Below are 21,684 nucleotides of genomic sequence, written 5' to 3'. Positions count from 1 at the left end.
CCACAAACATTTTGGCACATACAGGTCCCTTTCCTTTCTTTAGTATCTCTTTGGGGTATAAGCCCAGTAGAAACACTGCTGGATCAAAGGGTATGCACAGTTTGATAACTTTTTGAGCATAGTTCCAAATTGCTCTCCAGAATGGCTGGATGTGTTCACAATTCCACCAACAATGTATCAGTGTCCCTGTTTTCCCACATCCCCTCCAACATTCCCCATTATCTTTCCCTGTCATTCTAGCCAATCTGACAGGTGTGTAGTGGTATCTCAGAGTTGTCTTAATTTGCATTTCTCTGATTAATAATGATTTGGAGCATATTTTCATATGTCTATAAATAGTTTCAATTTCTTCATCTGAGAATTGTCTGTTCATATCCTTTGACCATTTATCAACTGGAGAATGGTTTGATTTCTTATAGATTAGAGTCAGTTCTCTACATATTTTGAAAATGAGGCCTTTATCAGAACCTTTGATTGTAAAAATGTTTTCCCAGGTTATTGTTTCCCTTCTAATCTTGTTTGCATTTGTTTTGTTCATACAAAAACTTTTCAATTTGATATAATCAAAATTTTCTATGTTGTGGTCAATAGTGATCTCTAGTTCTTCTTTGGTCATAAATTCCTCCCTCGTCCACAGGTCTGTGAGGTAAACTATCCTATGCTCTTCCAATTTATTTATCATCTCATTCTTTATGCCTAGGTCATCAACCCATTTTGACCTTATCTTGGTGTACGGTGTTAAGTGTGGGTCAATGCCTAGTTTCTGCCATACTGATTTCCAATTTTCCCAGAAATTTTTGTCAAATAATGCATTCTTATCCCAGAAAGTGGTGTCTTTGGGTTTGTCAAACACTATATTATTAAAGTTATTGGCTGTTTTGTCCTTTGAATCTAACCTATTCCATTGATCAACTAGTCTATTTCTTAGCCAATACCAGATGGTTTTAGTAACTGCTGCTTTATAATATAATTTTAGATCTGGTACAGCTAGGCCACCTTCATTTGATTTTTTTTTCATTAATTCTCTTGAAATTCTTGACCTTTTGTTTTTCCATATGAACTTTGTTGTTATTTTTTCTAATTCATCAAAGTAGTTTTTTGGGAGTCTGATTGGTATAGCGCTAAATAAGTAGATTAATTTAGGTAGTATTGTCATCTTTATTATATTGCTCCCCCAATCCAAGAGCATTTAATATTTTTCCAGTTGGTTAGATCAGACTTAATTTGTGTGGAAAGTGTTTTGTAGTTTTGCTCATAAAGTTTCTGATTTTCCCTTGGCAGATAGATTCCTAAATATTTTATACAATCAGTAGTTACTTTAAATGGAATTTCTTTTTGCCTGAGTATTTTTACATGCATTTAAATTAATCCATTTCTCCTTATCCAATAAGTATGCATTAACTTTTTGAACCTAACTGCATAGACTCTACACTTATACCCATTACATTCATCTTGTTAAATTTAGTCCATCATTTAGCCTGTTCAAATTGTGTTAGATATTGATTTGTATTCTATCATTTAACATAGTAGTTCCAGTTCTATTAGTTTTATTTTATCCACATTATCAATATACCTATATGTTTTCATCAAAATCTTTGATTAAAAACACTAAACCCGATAAATCTGAAGATAGAGTCCTATAGTAATCACCCCAATCTGACATAAAATCCATTAACCAAAACTTTTTGGTTATGGTCATCTAACCAGTCATGAATCTTATTCTATTCCTCATATTTACCACATTAGCATCTGTATTATACTTTCTGGAGTCCTAATGCTGGGGTGCCAAAATGTACTATACTTTCTAGAGCCCCCAAAATATACCGTCTAGTCTAGCTCTCTGGAGTATTTCAAGATCAGCCCAAGTCCTTGGTCTTAGTGGAGGAGTGATGAAGCAGAGACCCATGAGGATGGTCAAAGATAGAGTACATTTATTCCAAATTCTCTCAGCCTTATATACCTTAATATCCTTATATAACCCAAACAACACTGTTCATGAACTATGTACTGTGTGTGCAAGACCACATAAACAACTTGCTATTGTATGTAGATGACTTTTTGCCACTTGGTATCACTCTGCTTCAACTACAACACAGGTTGTCACACCTCCTGACTTCTCAGGAAGGCCAAGAGTCCTTAGGGGAAATGGGGAATCTGAACTAAACATTGTTAGGAGATTCCCTCTGGGCTGAAGGGTCTTATACCTCACCCAGAGTTCCCCCACTTTCTGTGGCCTTATATATGTATCTGTGTTTTAAAATATTGTCTTTAAAGTTATCAAGATTTTGTCAAATACCTAGCTGAAATCTCTATATATCAACAGCATTTTCCTGAACTCTTATTTTAATAATATTAATAAAAATGAAAATGGGGCTAATTTGGAATGGTTTATTCTTTATGAACTCAGGATGGTTTATAGGGAGTATTCTAAATGTTCTTTTTTAAAAAATTCACAAATCATTCATTTAATACTGTATTTAAAATTTTGCTTGTGGGTAGATGGTGGATATCAAGTCCACCTCTCAAAAATTTTCAGAACATACCTTCCACTCTTATCTGAAACCTGGACAACATTTTACTGACTGAAATTCTGATACTTCTCCTGGTCTTGTTTTTAAGATTATGATCATAGATCTAGAGCTGGAAATGATCTTAGAGGGCATCTAGCCCAACATTCTCATTTTACATATGAAGAAACTGAGGCCAAGTAGGTTAAGTTGCCCAAGATCCCATAGGTAGCTTACTATTATTCAACTATTCAAGACTCTTATTTACAAATGGCTTTAGTATTCTACAGTAAGATTAATTTGAAACTGAAGATGTGAGCTCATTTAGTACAGCTATATTTGCATTCCTTTACTATTTATTCATACATTTTGGGTTTCCAAATTGCTCAGCCATATTTGTTCTAGTTTGAAGATAGGCTTCCTTAATAGAGAACATGGAAACAAAATACTATTTGAATTGATCCTTTTTCTCTTATCTGTTAATGTTATATTTGCCTCAGAGGATCCATTCCCTCCTTGATTCTCTTTTTGCTTTAAAAATATCCTACAAATTTAAATTTTTGTTTATGTTTAGCTTTTTTACAGACCTTCATTCATTTTTATTTTAGCATTCCTGAAATTATTCTATGTATGTCCTATTCTTTTAATTCAATCTTGGTTATATACTTCCCTTCCATCCTACTTCCCCACCCCAGTATTGTTGTTGTTATTGTTTTAGTTCTAAGGCTACTAGGGAACACCCTATATAGTTAAACATGTCTCCATTGTTATAATTCATGTTGTATTGTGGGAATATATGCTTTCAGTACTCAAAGTATGGCTTGACGAATGTGTCTCCACTCTTCCAGTTATTATGAAATATTTCTGTTAAAGAAGGAAAAGAATAAGAACAATAAGGAGAAGGAAGAGAAGAAGAAAGAGGAGAAGATATGGAAAGACAGAGGGATTCCTGATCCATGTTAAGAGATTAAAAAGTAGAAGAATGTAACAAAGCAAAAAGAGAAGAAGCACTGAACATTTGGAGTTAAGTAACATATTATGACATTCATTTCAGAAAGAGAAAAGATGAACCCTCTGTGGAAGAAGTAGCTGCTTTCTTTCTAGGCAATGGTAATGGATCTATAAAAGTTTTCAGAGAATATGCAAAAACAGCTAGAAGAGAGAGACCAGTAGTAGAATTGGTGATTCTTGTAAAAGATAATGAGGCACTTTGTAGTGGCCAGAAACTGGAAATTGAGTGGATGCCCATCAATTGGAGAATGGCTGAATAAACTATGGTATATGAATATTATGGAATATTATTGTTCTGTAAGAAATGACCAGCAGGATGATTTCAGAAAGGCCTGGAGAGACTTATATGAACTTATGCTGAGTGAAGTGAGCAGGACCAGGAGATCATTATATACTTCAACAACAATACTATATGATGATCAATTCTGATGGATGTGGCCCTCTTCAATAATGAGATGAACCAAATCAGTATAGAGCAGTAATGAATTGAAACAGCTACACCCAACAAAAGAATTCTGGGAGATGACTATGAACCACTATATAGAATTCCCAATCCCTCTATTTTTGTCCACCTGCATTTTTTTATTTCCTTCACAGGTTAATTGAACACTATTTCAAAGTCCAATTCTTATTGTACAGTAAAATAACTATATGGACATGTAGACATATACTGTATTTAACTTATACTTTAACATATTTAACATGTATTGGTCAACCTGCCATCTGGGGGAGGGGATGGGAGAAAGGAGGGGAAAAATTGGAGCAAAAGGTTTTGCAATTGTCAATGCTGAAAAATTACCCATGTATATATCTTGTAAATAAAAAGCAAAAAATAAAATAAAATAAAAGAGACTGAGGCAGTTTTCTGTTAAAATGACACCGACCATAAGGAGGTCTCTTATGGAGAATGTAATTAGAACATAATATTTTGAGAACTTCTCAAGACTTGTTAAACTCGATGACTTAAGCACTTTTGGTGATTCGCATGGGCAAAAATACTGCCAGAAGAAATCTAGAAAGCAGTGCTAAAGATAATAAAGTATTAGGTTTTAAAAAAAAAAAACTAAAGGTCTTAGGAGCACAAGTGATATTTTCATTGTTGCTAATGATTGAAACTCTTGAAGGTAAGAGTTTTAGAGGAGAAAAGCTGATTTGGGAAGTAGATAGTCAATTAGAAAAATAATATTTGAAAATAGAACTTGAATTGCTAAATTGTGATTTAAAAATATTAGAATGATGTACTCTTTTGGCCAGGAGTATACATAATAAAAATTGCTAAACAATGTATTGGCCTTGAATCTTGCAAGATTAATCAAAGAGAATTTAAACTTAAAAAGAAGAAAAGGAAGAAAACTATGTACATTCCAAACTAAAAACCACAAAAAGGTGTAGGGGGAGAAAAGAAAAAGAAAAGTAATAGAGAAACTCCATGATTCATGGGAGGTAAAAATCCAAGAAAAGTGCCAATAATAAAACTTAAAGTTTCAGATGTATATACACAAACATTTAATATGTGAATAAAGGAAATTAGAGACCCTAAAGCAGGAAAACAAATCTGATTTCATGGGTATCACTGAACCTTGTTTGAAGAGGACTTATCACTATAATGTGGCAATGGAAAAGTATAACTTATTCAAAAGGGGAAAATAAGTAAAAGAAGTAGAGTAGCAATTAATCTATTAACAAGAATTTATTAAGATGTCCTCTGAACCAGCAACTAGTTGCTCAATCCTAAGGATACAAAGATAAACAAGCTATTCACTGGCCTCTAGGAGGTAACAAGAGAATCAATATGCACATATATAGACATATATAGATACAAAGTAATGCAAGTAATGCATTAGTAACTGGCAGAACGAGGTAAGGCCTCATAGAAAGTGGCTTTAGAACTAAGTCCTGAAAAACATCAGGGGTTATAAGGGATGGAGGTGACCAACTGGTACAAATGCAGAGTCATGGATAGAGAACAGTAAGGAGACCAGTTTGTGGCATATGTAGAGTGCTTACAGAGAAGTACTATATAAGAAGTCAGGAAAGAGGATGACATCAGGGTTTGAAGAATTTTTTTTTTGAGAGGCAATTGGGGTTAAGTGATTTGCCCAGGGCCATACAATTAGTAATACATTTAGTTGGATTAGAACTCAGGTCTTCCTGACTTCAGGACTGATGCTCTATCCACTGTACCATCTAGCTGCCCCTTAAAGGATTATAAATGCTAAAAAGAGGAATTTATAGGTAAACTCTTATATGTAGGGACTGTACATTTAGCTCAGAGCCTGGCATATAGCAAGTACTTAATAAATGCTTGCTAATTGATTTGATCCTAGAAGTATTCTATAAGAAACTACCCAGTCCTCCTTAATCTTAAATGTCTTCCTTTTGAGATTATCTCCATTTTAGGCTACATGTGTCTTGTTTATCCATTGTTAGTTGCAGGTTGGATCCTTCACTAGACTGTGAGCTGTTTTTTAATCTTTCTTTATATCCCAGATGCTTAGCACAGTGCCTAATACAAAGGTGCTTAATAATTGTGTGTTGATTGATTAAAAGTAATAAACTCGAATTTATTGAGTAGATGAAACATAATCAAATTTTGGAAAATCACTTTAGCATTTATGTGAAAGATGGAGTGGGAAGAATAATTGCAATCGGCCATGCAAGAGTTGATGAGAACTTGACCTGGGTAAATGCCTGAAAGAATGTAGTGAATCAAATGTAAATGAGAGATGTTGTGGAAGAAGAAATGGTAAGATTTGGCAATAGACTTAATATATGGGGTTCCTAAAAATGAATAATTGAGAATGACACCTAAAAGGTGAATCTGAAGAAGTAAAAAGATGGTTTGACAGAAATAGAGAAGTTTGGAAAATGTGTGGGTTGGAAAATAAAGTGGATAAATTTTGTTTGCCTTGTTTTGAATTTGAGACACCTATGGAACATTAAATTTAATATATCCAAAGACAAATTGGTGATGTGATACTGGAGTTCTGGATTGAAATGAAGAATGAATATATAGATCTATGAGTTATCTATTTAAAAGTGATAATTCAAACTATGGGAAGTAATGAATTCACTAAGAACTTGACAAATTATTTCTAAAAACAAAACAAAATCAAGCTGACAACAACAAGAACAACAAAAAACCCTCAATTAAGCCTCAGAAAACACACAAAGACCTTGTGAGACATATCAGCTGACAGTTATGCATTTCTCTATGAATCTAAGAATACTTAAACTTTGAAGAGTAGGTAGAAGACCAGTAAAACATTGCTAATTATTACTCTAAAGGGGAGGGGGATGCTTGTCATGGGTAAAACAATACAAAGTTGTTGAATTATTTTAGTGGCATCCAACTCTTTATGATCCCTTGAGTTTTATTTTAGGAATGGGACACTAGCGGGGAAGATACTGCACTGGTTTGTCATTTTCTTCTCCAGCTCATTTTATAGATGGAAAAATTGAACTAAATAGGTCACATAGCTAATAATTACCCGCGGCCAGATTTGAACTCATCTTCCTCATTATCCACCTAGCCACTTAGCTGTATAAATATGATTGCTGCAATACAAAGACTGGATTACAAAATTATTAATTACTGGATTACTAAAGTTCAGGATAAGGTAATTTTTAATGATGAAACATTTTCATTTGAAACTTTATCTAAACCATTCTCAGGAGTCTTAATGATACTATAACAACATCTGGCCAGCCCAGCTTTTTGCCTCAAATTGTTTTTCCTTCTCCTAGCAGGAATTAAAGTCTCCCTTGGAGAAGTATGGCAGGGAAAAGATATTAGAGAGGTCTATTCTTGACTCCCTGTAAACCATAAATATACCTCTTGCTATAAGTGTTTTGGGGATTAAAAAAAACTTTTTGTGGGTTTAGAAGTCATTCCTATTGATAGAATGATTAACTCTGATGAATACAGTGATATACCAAGAAGCAGAATTGTCCCAAATTATAGCAATTCTAAAATATAGATGAAATACTGCAACATGTCCTTGCTACCATGCCATGTGTCACACATGAAGTTAAGAAATTTATCCAAAATGTTGTAAAAAAAAATTACCCTGGCATGGATTCTGTCAATATAAAGTAATTATTAAATAAAAATTAAAAAAAAAAGAAATTTATCCAAGAGATGGACATAAACATGCTTCAGTGGTCTGAGAACTTGATTTAAACCCCATTTAAAACACATGGACTATAATCAATGCTAGACTTGACAAAATAGACTGTTCTCAAAGGTACTCTTAATATTCAATGTGTTAAATATATAGTTTTATGATGAAGAGTTAAGAAATATATGTCAAAATCTTTATGAATTCAGTGCTAGACTATGTAACACAAGTGATTGTAGTGGAAGGGAAGGGAATAAGCATTTATTAAATGCCTACTGTGTTAAATAAGCATTTTACAAATATCTCATTTGATCAAAAAGTAAAAAGATACACTATATATTAAAGGTTTTTTAAAGATGTAAAAAGTTTTTTATTTATTTATTTATTTATTATTTTTTAAATAACTTTTTATTGATAGAACCCATGCCAGGGTAATTTTTTACAGCATTATCCCTTGCATTCACTTCTGTTCCGATTTTTCCCCTCCCTCCTTCCACTCCCTCCCTCAGATGGCAAGCAGTCCTTTACATGTTGAATAGGTTACAGTATAACCTAGATACAATATATGTGTGTAGAACCAAACAGTAGAATCAAAGAGATCCACTTCCATCAGAATACAAGATGTAAAACGTCTTAAGATTTACTATGTAGTCAACAATCTAATTATTTTATCTATTTCTAAATAGCTCCCATAAAATATATACTAAAAGCCTTATTTATTTCAGGAATAGCAAACCAGGCATTCCTATTCATCCCACTTTTGCAATTCAATTCTAAAAAACAAGTTTTTTTTTTTTCCTTCATCATATGTCTTCCTTTGGTTTTCTAATGATATAATCCATCAGGCATTTATGAACTATCTATTATATGCAAAGCACTATAAGCAGATCCAGGAGAACATTTATTCAATAATAATATCACTGCAAAGACAAACTGCTTTAAAAGTTGTGAAAACTATAATCAATGAAATAACCATTCATGATTCTAGAGGATCAATGGCAAAGCATACATATGTAACAAGAGTATTAGAACATTCTCAAATCACCTAAGATGGAGAAACCAATTTCTGGGAAAATATATTCTGCATAACCTTATCACATAGTGGATCTCTTTTCAATTGGTTGTATAGCCAGAAAAGGCCATGTCTTTAAAACTGCCACCTTAGAACAGTCTCCCTCTCTTTCTCTTGCCATTCAGAAGGGGAGGACTACATCTTCCCTTCCCCCATTTTTATCCTGTGACCCTGAGACAAATTTGAGATTAGGGTTTTGTTTTGGTTTGTGCTGTTTGTCTTTTTTAGTTCTTAGGTGCAGATAGTGGAATCCTCCACTGGATCTTACAGTTTAAGTCATGACAGATTTGGAAGCAGGATTCCAGAGTTACCCAGCAAGAAAGTTGCAAGAAGCCAATATGCCTGAGACTGAAGCCCATGGATGATGGCTTTGGATTTGAAATTTGGTACTGGGTTATATAAGAAATAAGCTAAACTATCAACCTAATCCTGGTCCCCTCCCTAGAATATGACATGGTACTAGGGGAGATTATACTCACATGTTCCAGGAGTATAGCAAGGTGTATGTTTTTCCTTGCCTCCTTTGAAGTAAATATTCCTTTGTAAAAATTAATTGGATTAAATGGAACTGAGGAGAAAGATACCCCTTACAGTTAGAGAAGACCCCTATAGCCAATGGCAAAAAAGCTTGAACAAAATGAAATATACTTGATCTTCAGGCATTAGGAGCCAGGGTACTCACTGTAACATGCATGTGTGTACACATATACATACATGTGTAATATGTTACACGTGTATGTACACATACATATATACACATCTCTATATAGCTAATGAGAGATTTTTGTTTGTTTCTCTATGCTTATTTGTCACAAGGAATTTGTTGCTTTTGTCTTTTTTTTTTTAATGGAGTAGAAAAAAAGAGGAAGAGAAAAATATATAAATAGGGCTACATATATGGAGTGTTGCATGCACTTTTAGATGACATCACCGTAATGTTTGTTTTGTTTAATTGTTTTCCTTTATTATAAGAGCTTTCACTGGTTAGGAATAATCTGGAAATGTTTGTAATGTAAAATCAAAACAGCAATAAAATTTTAAAAAGAAAAAAATAGCTTCTGCTATCAAAAAAGATTACACAGGAAAATGATAATATGAGAAATATGATATTATGAGATAATATGAGAAATGAAAGAGTATTTAACAAGGTATGGAAATTTTTCATGTAAGAAGTAGCACATAAGTTTTGTCTTAAAGAAAACTAGTGATTCTAAGAGGCAGAAGTAAAGAGGAAGTGGACTTGAGGATAGATGGGGGATCCCAGGGTGATTTGCACAAAGACATAGAAGCAGGAAGAAGATGGACAAACTGAGTTTGAGAATCAGTCATTAAGTCACTTTAATTGGCATATAAAGTACTCAAAGAGGAGTGATATACAATTAGTTTGGAAAGATAGAAGTGCCAAAGTGTGAAGAGTTTTATATGATAAACAAGAGTATATATATTTTATCCTAGAGGCAATGGAGAGTCACTGAAAATTCTTGAATAGAGGATTAATATGATCAGACTCATGTTTTAGGAAAACTGTATAGGTTTGGAGAGAGCAAGAACCTGGTCTTCAAGAGGTGATGAGGGCCTTGTTGGATAGAAGAGGATAAAAACAAGATATACTGTAGAAGTAGAATTGATAAGCTTTGGCAACTGATTGGAAATGGGAGGTTAAAGCACTATAGCACATGAAAAAGAATATTAGACATAGTTTAAACTCCTCTCTCTGTCATTTACTACCCACATGACCATGGTCAAATGACTTTAACTTCTCTGGGCCTCAATTTTCTCATCAGTAAAATGAAGGGGGGGCGGTAATCTAGATCACTAATTCTCAAAGGGTAATTCAGAGAGGGGGATCCTAAGATTCAGGAGGTCCACAAAAGGTCAAAAATATTTTTTAATAATAATACCAAGACATGTTAATTTCTAATATGATAAACAAAGATAAATATCATCCATAAACAAAAGCTCATTAGGGGTCGCAATAATTTCCAAGAATGTAATGGGGTCCTAAGATCAAAAAGTTTTAAAACTGCTAATCTGGATGACCTCCAACGTTTGTTCCAGCTCTAAATCTATGATCCTATTACAAGTCTACAAACTTTCATGACTTGGATGAAATAGAAACATATATGAGGAATAGATTTTGGAGAAAAGACGATAAGTTCTTTTTTTTTTTTTTACAAGTTGAGTGGGTGATCCCTAGAAGACATCCAGATAGAATAGTCAAATAGGGTGTGAGAGATTTGGTTTTTTTCTTTATATTTCCCAATATTGAGCACAGAGGCACATAGTAAGTGTTTAATAAAGGTTTGCTAATTAATTAATTTGGAAGGTAGGAGAAAAATTTAGGTAGGATATATAGATTTGGAAGACCTCTGCATAAAGATGACAATTAAACCCCAAAGGAAAGGATGAGAGAAACAGACAGACACAGAGAAACAGAGAGACAGAGGTAGACATAGGGTTCAGATAGAATAGAAGATGACCCAGAATGGAGCTTTGGTTGTTGAATATAAATAGTGATATTGTAAAGGAACTTGAGAAGGAATAGTCAGACAAGCAGATGGAAAACCAGGAAAAGTAGTATGATAAAAACATAGGAAGAAAATAATATTTAAGAGTCTGTAATTAACAGTGGCAAGTGTTGTGAAGAGGATAAAAAGAAAGGAGACTGAAGAAAGGCCATGAATTTATCAAGTAAGAGATTGTTAGTAACTTCAAAGAAAGCAGTTTCAGTTGATTTGCAAGGCTAGAAATCATTTTGTAAGGGTTAAAAAGTAAGTGGGTGGGAAGTCAAAATGATTGGGTAGTTGGGTACAGAGAGTTCTTCCCACCCTAAACCTCCTCTAAACAGATCTAGAAAATGTACCAGACAAAATCCTGATGGCGAAATCCAAGAAAAATCAACATTTTTTCCAGCCTATGTCAGCATAAGGAGACAGAGGAGTCTACAGACAATGGGGAAGGAACACTTCATAAGAACCATTCCATTGTATAGGGAGAGACTACGCAGTGGGGCAAGAGAAGGTCCCAGGGCTTACTGAAGGTTCAAGTGCCAACTGGCCCATACCCAATTCTAGGTCACAGATCCAGGGTGGACTGTGAAAAAGAACTGCACTCAGTGGTGGCATTTTGAGGTAAGAAACTGCAACAGGCTGCAGGCTGAGAGAAGCAAGGTCAAAAATCAAATTGCTATGGTGAGACTTATATCCTAGGAACAGAGAAGGGTTTCAGTTCTAGCTTCTAGCCCAGTCTTAATGAAGCCTACAGAGGAATATCCAAGGTAGGAACCCAGAACAAAGGGAGTCTTGAAGTTCTGTCACTGAAAATCAGTAATGCTTCCCAGGCAGTTGATAGTAGCTGAGTTCAACAGCATTCTACTCTTGCTTAAACCCAAAACTAGATCAGGAACTTGCTGAATTTGGACCAAGAAAGCAGCAATAACTTTGCCCTGGATGAAGTGATTTTGGGAGTATTGAAAATTATTTGTTCTCCAGCCTAACTTGGGATAATAGACCACTCAATACCTCAAGAAAGCAGCACCAAGATCAGCCTATACCTTTCCTCTAGAAGTATGGCAGAGCCTAGCTCTAACATCAAATATGAAGTCAAGAAGTAGACAGGAAAAATGAACAAACAAAAAATATTTAATTCTACCATTAAAAGCTATTATGGTGACAGAGAAAGTTAAGACATAAATCCAGAGAGAATAATTCTAAAAACTCTAAAACATCTATAAGCAAAGCCTCAAAATAAAATACAGATTCATTAGAATTCAACTAGAATTTCTAGAACAGAGAAAGTAAGATTTTAAATAAAATAGATAATTTTTTAATCAAATAAAAAAGTGCTAAGACTAGGGGAAAAAAACTAGAAAAGAAATGTGATCTATGGAAGCATTAGAAAGGAAATTAATAGCTTGGCACAAAAGATACAAACCTTAGCCCAAGCCACAAAATCTCTTTAAAATTAAAATGCACCAAATAGAAAGTAATAACACCATGAGACAACAAGAAATATTCAAAAGTGTGGAAAAGAAGAAAATCGGAAGTAGCTCATAGAAAATACAACTTACTAGGAAAATAGATCAAGTAGAAAAAAATTGAAGAAATACTGGACTACCTGAATGTCATGACAAAAAAGAAATAATAAAAGAGCCCAAGATATATATCAGAAATCTTAAAAGAATATTACATTGATTTCTTAGAACTATAGATCAGAGTAGAAAAAGAAAAAACCCAAGGATCATCTACTGAAAGAAATGCCAAAATGAAAATGTCCAGGAATATCATAGCCAAAATCCAGAGCTTCCAGGTTGAAGAAAAAATAATGCAAGCAGTCATAAAGAATTCATGTTTCAAATGGCTAGAGTCAGGATCACATATGCTTTGGCAAATGGATTCAGAGTACAGAAAGAGACATTTTTTGAGCATGGCCAATAAAGAAATTTATTTTCTTAACCATACATCTCGACAAACCTCATTTTATTGTGCTTTACTTAATTGTACTCCACAAATATTGCTTTTTAAAAAAAAATTGAAGGTTTATGGCAACCCTGCATTGAGCAAGTCTATCAGCAGTGTCTTTCAATAGCATGAGTTAATATAATGTATCTGTCTCACATTTTGGTAATTCTCATAATCTTTCAAATTTCATTATCATATCTACTATGGTAATCTGTGATCAGTGATCTTTGATATTACTATTCTAATTGTTTTAGGGTGCCAAGAACCATACGCATAATTGATGAATGTTCCGTGTGTATTCTGACTGCTTCACAGACCAGCTGTTCCTGTCTCCTACTCCTCAAATCTTCCTATTCCTTGATATACAACAATACTGAAATTAGGCCAATTAATAACCCTACAATGATCTCTAACTGTTTAAGTGAAAGGAAAAGTGAATCTATGTGGCAAAATTCATTATTGCTTATTATTGTTCTGTAAGAAATGACCAGCAGGATGAATACAGAGAGGACTGGCGAGACTTACATGAACTGATGCTAAGTGAAATGAGCAGAACCAGGAGATCATGATACACTTCGACAACGATATTGTATGAGGACATATTTTGATGGAAGTGGATTTCTTTGACAAAGAGACCTAACTGAGTTTCAATTGATAAATGACGGACAGAAGCAGCTACACCCAAAGAAAGAACACTGGGAAACGAATGTGAACTATTTGCATTTTTGTTTTTCTTCCCGGGTTATTTATACCTTCTGAATCCAATTCTCCCTGTGCAACAAGAGAACTGTTCGGTTCTGCAAACATATATTGTATCTAGGATATACTGCAACATATCCAACATATATAGGACTGCTTGCCATCTAGGGGAGGGGGTGGAGGGAGGGAGGGGAAAAATCGGAACAGAAACAAGTGCAAGGGATAATGCTGTAAAAAAATTACCCTGGCATGGATTCTGTCAATATAATTATTATTAAATAAAAAATTTTTTAAATTCATTATTGCTTTATTATAAGAAATTGCCACAGCCATCCCAACCTTCAGCAATCACCACCCTGATCAATTAGCAGCCATCAACATCAAGGCAAGATCTTACACCAGCAAAAACATTACAACTCACTGGGGGATCAAATGATGTTTAGCATTCTTTTAATAATAAAGTGTTTTTTAATTAAGGCATGTACATTTTTTGTAGATGTGATACTTTTACTGACTAGTTTAGTGTAAACATAACTTTTATATGTACTGGAAAACCAAAAAATTAATATGACTCACTTTATTGTGATATTTACATTATTGCAGTAGTCCAGAACCAAATCCACAATAATTTTGTGGTATGTCTGTAAGATGAATTTTGTTTTTCTTTTGTCCTCAACTGAGGTATTAAGGGGTTGGGGGCATGAGGGTGAGAAGGTGGATTTTTATTGATTAAAAAATAAACACATACAAATGAATGAATGACTGAGGAGAAAGTGATGGTAAGGAATGATAGGCAGCTTTTGTAGCTTAGCTATGAGACGGAAGAGAGATAGATGATAGCTTTTTAAGGATGGGAAAAAAACTAGATATCTTTCTAAGCAGCAAAGAGAACTCTTAATAATAATGGTAACATTTGTATAAGGTTTACATATATCATCTTATTTGAACTTCATAATATTCTGTGAGGTATTATGGTTTCTATTTTATAGATCAAGAAACAAACTGAGAGAAATGTGACTTGCATTCAGTTATATAGCTGATGAGTATCTGGGGAAGGACTTGATGAAGATCTGACTCCCTCTAGGGAGAGGTTGAAGGTTGGGAAGAAGGGACAATAACTAGATGATTCAGAAGGTGATGGAATCAAGTTCTCAGTTAGAGACATTGGCCTTGGCAAAGAGAAGGAAGGCCATTTCATCAAAGACAAACAAAGGAGAATGGAAGATGATGTCAAGAAAATTTGTGGTAAAGAATTGACATACCATCTATATTCTACCGCCAAAATCTCATTTCCCCCAACAATACTCCAGGTCTCAGACACATTGTGGATATGGGCCAGTATCTGGCTTCAGTCTACTATCATAGGCCATAAAACATAAGTTGACAGGTTTCTTTTTATCAGACAAGTAGAGAATACATGAATTAAATGTAAAAGACATAAGAATTAAACAGTACAGCAAAAACTTGACCTCCTAAACTTGGTAATATCTTCTCTCACAGGTTATGATTCTAGGAATAGGGAGAAAATATATGTGGGAAACACATATGAAAGGGAATACACAAAGATCCTTTGTGGGCAGGGCACATGCACTCACATTTCTAAAAGTAGAGAGCCACCAACTTTTTCTGGTGAAATCATCATGTTAACTGCTTTCTCAGATGACCTGGAATTTTCTGTTACTCTGCTTTTTTTTTTTTTTTTTCTACTGCATGGGCATTCCTTTGGACTCTTTCAGTTCAATTTTATCTGAGTTATGATTATAAAGTTCTTTTTAATTCCTACTATACAACTGCTCCTACAAAATTATTTTCTAAGACTGTACTTAGAAAGTGCAAAGGAGCAGAATAAAGTTGTAGTATAGAATGTGTTTTCAACCCTTCATCATGGCCCCCTCATGTTCCATGCAAATTACAGGAGCTGGGACAGGACTGAGAACACTGAAAGAGGCTAGCAACCTTTGCCCCACTCCCCATCCTCCCACTCTCCCAGCAATAGAATCACTGCCTTTAGTTTTGCTTTCCATCCAACACAAAAGTGCTGGCCTCTCCACATATGGAGAGAGAGAAAGATCATGACAGATGGCCTCTCAATTTTTTCTTGACTTTTAGACTTCTATTCCTCTTGCATTTCTCCCTAAGCTCTTTCTGTTCATACTCTTTTCTTTATGATTCCCTTTTTCTCACTCTCATCTTTCTTGCTGTCTGAACTATCCCTCCTCAATTGCTCTTATTTTTTCCCCTTAAAACTAAAATCACATTTTGATTTCTATTTGTGTCTTACTGTACCTAAATATAGGAGGAAGGCGGATGGGAGAAAAGATATATAAAAAGGAAAAAAAAAGGAGGCAACTGATGTGAGGGACATGAGACTAAAATGGTCTATGCTATGCCATATGTCTCTAGTAAACTAAAATCTTGAGAATAATACTATACATGAAGTATTTTTATATTAAGTTTTATTTTAAAATAGAACTGTGGGAACAGAAGAAACATTTTGTCAACTTTACCATTTTGCCTAGCATTAACTGATAGCTGCCAAAGCTAGTCAAGGAAGAAAGGAAAAAGGGGGCAGGGAAAGACAAAAAAAAGATACAAGAGACAGTTGTTGATGGAGAGATAAAAAGAAGAGAAAGGGAATAAGAGACTAGAATATGAAAGAAAGAGATATACAATAGAAACAGCCAAATGGCACAGTGGATAGAATACTGGTGCTGCTGAAGTAAGGAGGACTTGAGTTCAAAATTGACCTCAAGACACACTTAATAGCAATATGATCCTGAGGAAGTCACTTAACTACAATTCTAAAGGAAAAAAAAAATAAACAGCCTGTTATATGAAGAGATCATTAGAACTGGAGTCAGCAAGACCTAGGTTCAAATCCTGTCTTATATACTTACTTTGTTATATGACCTTGGGCAGTCAACCTCTCTAGCTCTCAGTTTCTCCATCTATAAAAAGATAATAATAATATGTCTCAAAAAGTTGTGAAGAGCAAAAGAGATGCTATATGTAAGTATTATAATATACTGGAAAATAGCAGAGTGTCACCAAAAAATTGTCTCATGACCCACTGTGTTTTAGGTCATTTAACTCTAATATCTTTAGATAAAAGGCACTACTGTATATTTAAGTTTGAAGTCTGTTTATTATGTATTTTATGTATAGTATATTTTATGTACTAATAAAAGAAATGCAGTATAGCATAGTATAGAGATAATCTCAAAGACATAGGTTCAAGAGTTGCTTCTGGCACATACTAGCTATGTGATCCTTTGCAAGCCACTTCAAAATGTCTTCAATTGTAAATCGCAAAGGAGCCAACATGCATGGAAAAAGGGTTGCTCTTCCAGGAGTTCCCTACACTAATGAAGTTATAGAACCAGTGCTTTTTCTAGATCTTATTGGTAAAAACAACAACAACAACAACAAAAAAAAAAAAAAAAAAACAACAAAAAAAAAAAATAGAAAACTTTCTGATGTCACATTTGGCTAAGTTATGAAACAATCTCAGGGGAAGAAAAAAAAAGGTTTGTGAAATTAAAATTTTTCTCATAGTGTATTCTTAAATATATTCAAAAACCATATTAGAAACTGAGTGATTTTTCTATACATAAAATTAAGTCAAGGACCTTAATAACTTGGCTGATTTGTACACAGAAAACTGTCCCTTCTTTTGGGACCTTCTTTTGAAGGGCTCTTTTAAAACAGCTTTTATTTTGCAGCAGGTATGATTTCTGATTTTTCTTTTTTTGCTTTATGAAGAACAAGTTTTAGCTAGTGCCCAGCCAGAACCTCATCTGACAGTGGGGATGATGGATTGTTCTTGGTTTATTTACTTCTCCCCCCTCCTCCCCTTTGCTGACCTAAAAGTGTTTCCTTTCTTCATCAGTTCAAAGGCATGGAAAGGGTTAAGGCTTGCAAGATGACTCCTGGATTGTAGCCAAGAAAGTGAAAAAAAGCCATGGCTCTTGGGAATAGACAGCTATCAAGCAGAAGATCCAATGGGTGTGCATCATCGTTGCTGCCATCGTAGAAGGGCAAGGTAGAGAAGATAGGATGGGGAGGGAAGAAAGGAGGGGGCAAAGTGGGGCCACTGGAGAGATGGAGATTTAAGGGTAAAGTTTCTTGGTGAGGAGTGAGGAGAGGAAGAGGACTAGGTCAGCCGTTACTGCTGTGGTCAGTGGAGTTGAGGCTTTTCAGAAATTACATCAGGAGTAAGGGTGTATGTGTATATGTATAGATATACCTATCTAATTGTGCATGTGTATATACGCATATACATACATGTGTGTATAACACATATACCTATGTTTAAGAAATATGTACGTATATGCCATGTGTATATACATGCATACATGTCTGCGTATATATATGAGTACTTCTGAACTTGCCCGAAAGCTGACTCTTGGTTTAAAAAAAAAAAAAAAAAAGCGGAGGGGGGGAGGGAAGTAGTGCATAAAGATGGCACATCCCCCACCCAACCCTCTTGTCCAGTCATCTCGAAGGTGCCCGGAAAGCTGAGTCCGGCGATCTACACTCCCTCGGACTCATGTGGCTCTCATAACCCAGATTTGGGTCAAAGTTTTTGGATTAAAAGAAAATATGTTTCTTTTCACATCTCGTAGCCCACCGAGTCCTGGGGCCGCCTGAGGGGGGTCTGTGCGACTTCTTTCCCCAATCATAGAGAGATCAAGGCGGCGGCGGCGGCAGCGCTGAGTAAGTTGCCTGCCTCCTCCTTCTCCTCCTCTTCCTCCTCCTCCTCCTTCTCACTGCTCAGAGTCGGCAGCACAGTCAGTCCCTATCTCTGTCACGCAGCCAGCAGCCCCAGCTAGCTTTTCCTTCTCCTTCTCCTCCTCCTCCTCCCCGGCAGCTCCAACTCTCACAGTTATTTGCGTGACCAACCCAAATGGAGAGGGAAGGGGGAGGGGGAGGGGCTTAGACCCGCCTACTCCTTCCTCTCTGGCTCCCTGGCCTACTCCTTCCGCTTTTCATTGGCCATATCAGTACGCCCATCACCTCCCTAGCAGAGCCTTGATTGGTGGAGACAGCACATGGTCGGGGTGGAGGAAAAGAGAGACGCCCACCAGAGAGAAAGGGACTCCTATCTCTCTCTCCTTCACCCCTCCTCAGTCTCAACGTCCACCCACCTCTCCTCCCCCAACTCTGATACTCTCCCTCCCTACCCCCAAATTCGCGGCAGTGTCCTCAGAAGACTCATTGGACCGAGGATGACGCCGGCCGCTTAGGGAGAGGCACGCCCATTGGCCACAGCTCGCGTCCGTCCCCAGGACGGGCTTAGCCATTGGGCGTTTCCGATCTTCTACCCCCCACCCCACATACCCCGCCTTCCAACGCCTCGCCCCTGGGTCGGGTCGATCGACTGCCTTCCCCTCTCTCGGATCTTCCTCAGCCTCTTCCCCCTCCTCCTCCACCACCTCCTCCTCCTTCTTCTTCTCCTCCTCCCCTCCCTTCCCCTCCCCTCCAGCATCTTCCCTGTCCAGCTGGGCGGGGACTGCTGTACGACTCAGTAAAGTCTGTGAGTCACTGCACAACCCATCAATCCAATTAAATGTCTTGTGCTAGTCGAGCAGGCGGTGCTGCCGCCCGCCGCCGCCGCCGCTGCTGCTGCCGCCGCCAGCGCCGCTCGCTGCTGCTGCTGCTGCCTCGGCTGCCGCCGCTGCCTCGGCCACCGCCGCCGCTCCCAGCTCCCCTCTGATCCATGGCTGTCTGTCTGTACTTGTTACAGTGTAACCTCCTTCTCCTCATGAGCAGCAGCAACTTCCCCCTCAGCCAGCCTCCTCCTCTGCTCAGGGACTGCAAAGGGATGGGATAGAGAAAAAGCGTCTCCTCGATGCCTCCCTGCCAGCCCGGGCTTTCTATTAAAGTCTGGTCCTTGTTCCTTTCTCAGCCTTTTTTTTTTTTTTTTTTTTTTTTTTTAAAGAGAGTCACTGACCCAACGCTTATTCTTTTTCATTCCTTTATTATTTTATTGCCCCTCCCTCCCATCTCCTCCAGGGCTGGTGGTTGTTGGGTTTATTTTGGGGAAGAGGGTTACTCTGTCCCCCTTTTCGCCCACCCACCTTCTCATCCCTTCACCTCTCAGTCTATTTCTCCCTAGGACTTTATTTTCTTTTCCCCATCCCCCCCTTCTCCACTAAGTACCTTTCCCTTCCCAAACTCCCAATCATCTACTCCACTGACGCACCGACACCCCCCACCGCACACATCCACCCCCTCCAGCCAGCCAGACACCCTCTTTTCCCTCCCTCCCAGTGTTGGAGCTAGACTGTGAGTAGAGTTCTTCAGAGAAGGGTGAGTACCAGACCGTGTCTGTCCTCTGGGGTTTTTCAAAATGTAGCTGGTCTATTTTTTTTTTTAAGTGGGGGGAGGGGAGGGATCACGTTGTGGATTTAGAGGTTTCTTCCCTTACATGAATTTAAGGTGGTAACTCCCTCCCTTCCCCCCCCCCCCCAACCCCGTTCATCATTCTTAATGTATTCCTAGGTATTGCCAGGCGACTTCAGGGTAATAGGATATTTATAATAATCAACCCTAGTGGGATGCTTCATATCTTTAAGATGCCTTCGTGAGCAGCGGTAGTTAACCTGATGTTATCTGATAATCCATGCTGATTACTAACAGGATAAGATAGCTAATGAATCCATTTTTCTCGAAATTAAACTTTTATTTATTTCAAGATGGACCTGAAGTAAGAGAGGTTATTCCCTCCGCCCCCTTTTTAAAACGTGATTTGCTGATCGGGGAAAGACAGGTTACTGCCTAAATGGCATATCTTAGTATCTTGCTATTGTTAGCGCTGTTATTGCTGTTACAATTAGTAAATCATGCAGCTATAAAGAATAGAAAGTCTTTCATCTGAACCTGTTGGAAACGGTAGGGTGAAAATTCTGATTTGACTCTTCATCCTTCACTCACCCTTTTTGTGCCTAGGTATTATAACACACTCAAAATGTAAGTTCCTTAGTTTATAGATGCAGTGGAATGAATTGCACATGCTGAGAGTTTTATGCCTCTGATATCTTTCCTTTTGGGTATTTGATAACCCTTCACACGAAGTGACTGTACACAAGTTTAGTAGTAATTTAATTTGTTTTTTGCTGTTAGTAGTCTCAGTGGTGATAAGATGTGGCTGTAATATATCTTCATGTGTAACCTGAAAGTGTATTCTTACTACTTTAATGCCATTTAAAAGTCACAGTTATTAATATATATATATACATATATATATGTGTATATATATATATATACTTTGCAACTACTAATGATGATGTTTTTGAGACTTCTAGCTTTTTTTTTTTTTTTTTTTTTTTTTGCTATTTTATATCAGGTAGTGTTTTTTAACCAAGTTCTGAACTAGCTGTCTCTAGGATTTAAATTGGGCTAAATAAAAAATTGGTTTTGAAATGTTAAAAAACAGAAAAAGCATCCAGAACACCACAGTGGTTCAATTCCTTATTATCTTTATGCCCATCGAAATAAGTTTTTAATAAATGTAATTAAACGAATAGGTTGGTCCTACATGGAAATCTGCCAAATTCCATCAGGAGAATCTTTTCAGAAAGTATGCATCACTGTGGAATTATACTAGTGTTTTTGTTGGTTATGTAAATACTATGATAGTTGATGCTGTTTGAAAAGTTTTTAGAAATAAGATGCTGATTTATGGAAGTCTTCCTATAATATTGCTGTAACAATATGTTACTGTAAATAAGCCATAATCTTATTAAGTATTTTAAAGCTATTTAATATAAAAAGTTTATTTTATTTTATAGTCTTAAATAATTAAAAATATT

The 21,684-nt window shown here is 36.3% G+C and overlaps 1 protein-coding gene across 2 annotated transcripts in view; it reads left to right on the top strand.

Annotated features, from left to right (window-relative positions):
• The window catches only part of SERTAD2 (SERTA domain containing 2), a 200,434-nt gene that overhangs the window by 49,351 nt on the left and 129,399 nt on the right, over nt 1-21,684 (top strand). Inside the window, exon 1 of one of the 2 annotated variants that reach the window (XM_051975391.1) lies at nt 19,465-20,182. The exons of the other annotated variant lie outside the window; for it this stretch is intronic. The gene's annotated coding sequence lies outside the window, so the exon portion shown is untranslated. Of the gene's footprint in view, nt 1-19,464; nt 20,183-21,684 lie in introns of those variants that run through there. 2 annotated transcript variants of the gene reach the window in all.

Source organism: Antechinus flavipes, chromosome 2, assembly GCF_016432865.1.
Source record: "Antechinus flavipes isolate AdamAnt ecotype Samford, QLD, Australia chromosome 2, AdamAnt_v2, whole genome shotgun sequence".
NCBI lineage: Eukaryota > Metazoa > Chordata > Mammalia > Dasyuromorphia > Dasyuridae > Antechinus > Antechinus flavipes.
This window is presented reverse-complemented; position numbering and strand designations above follow the sequence as displayed.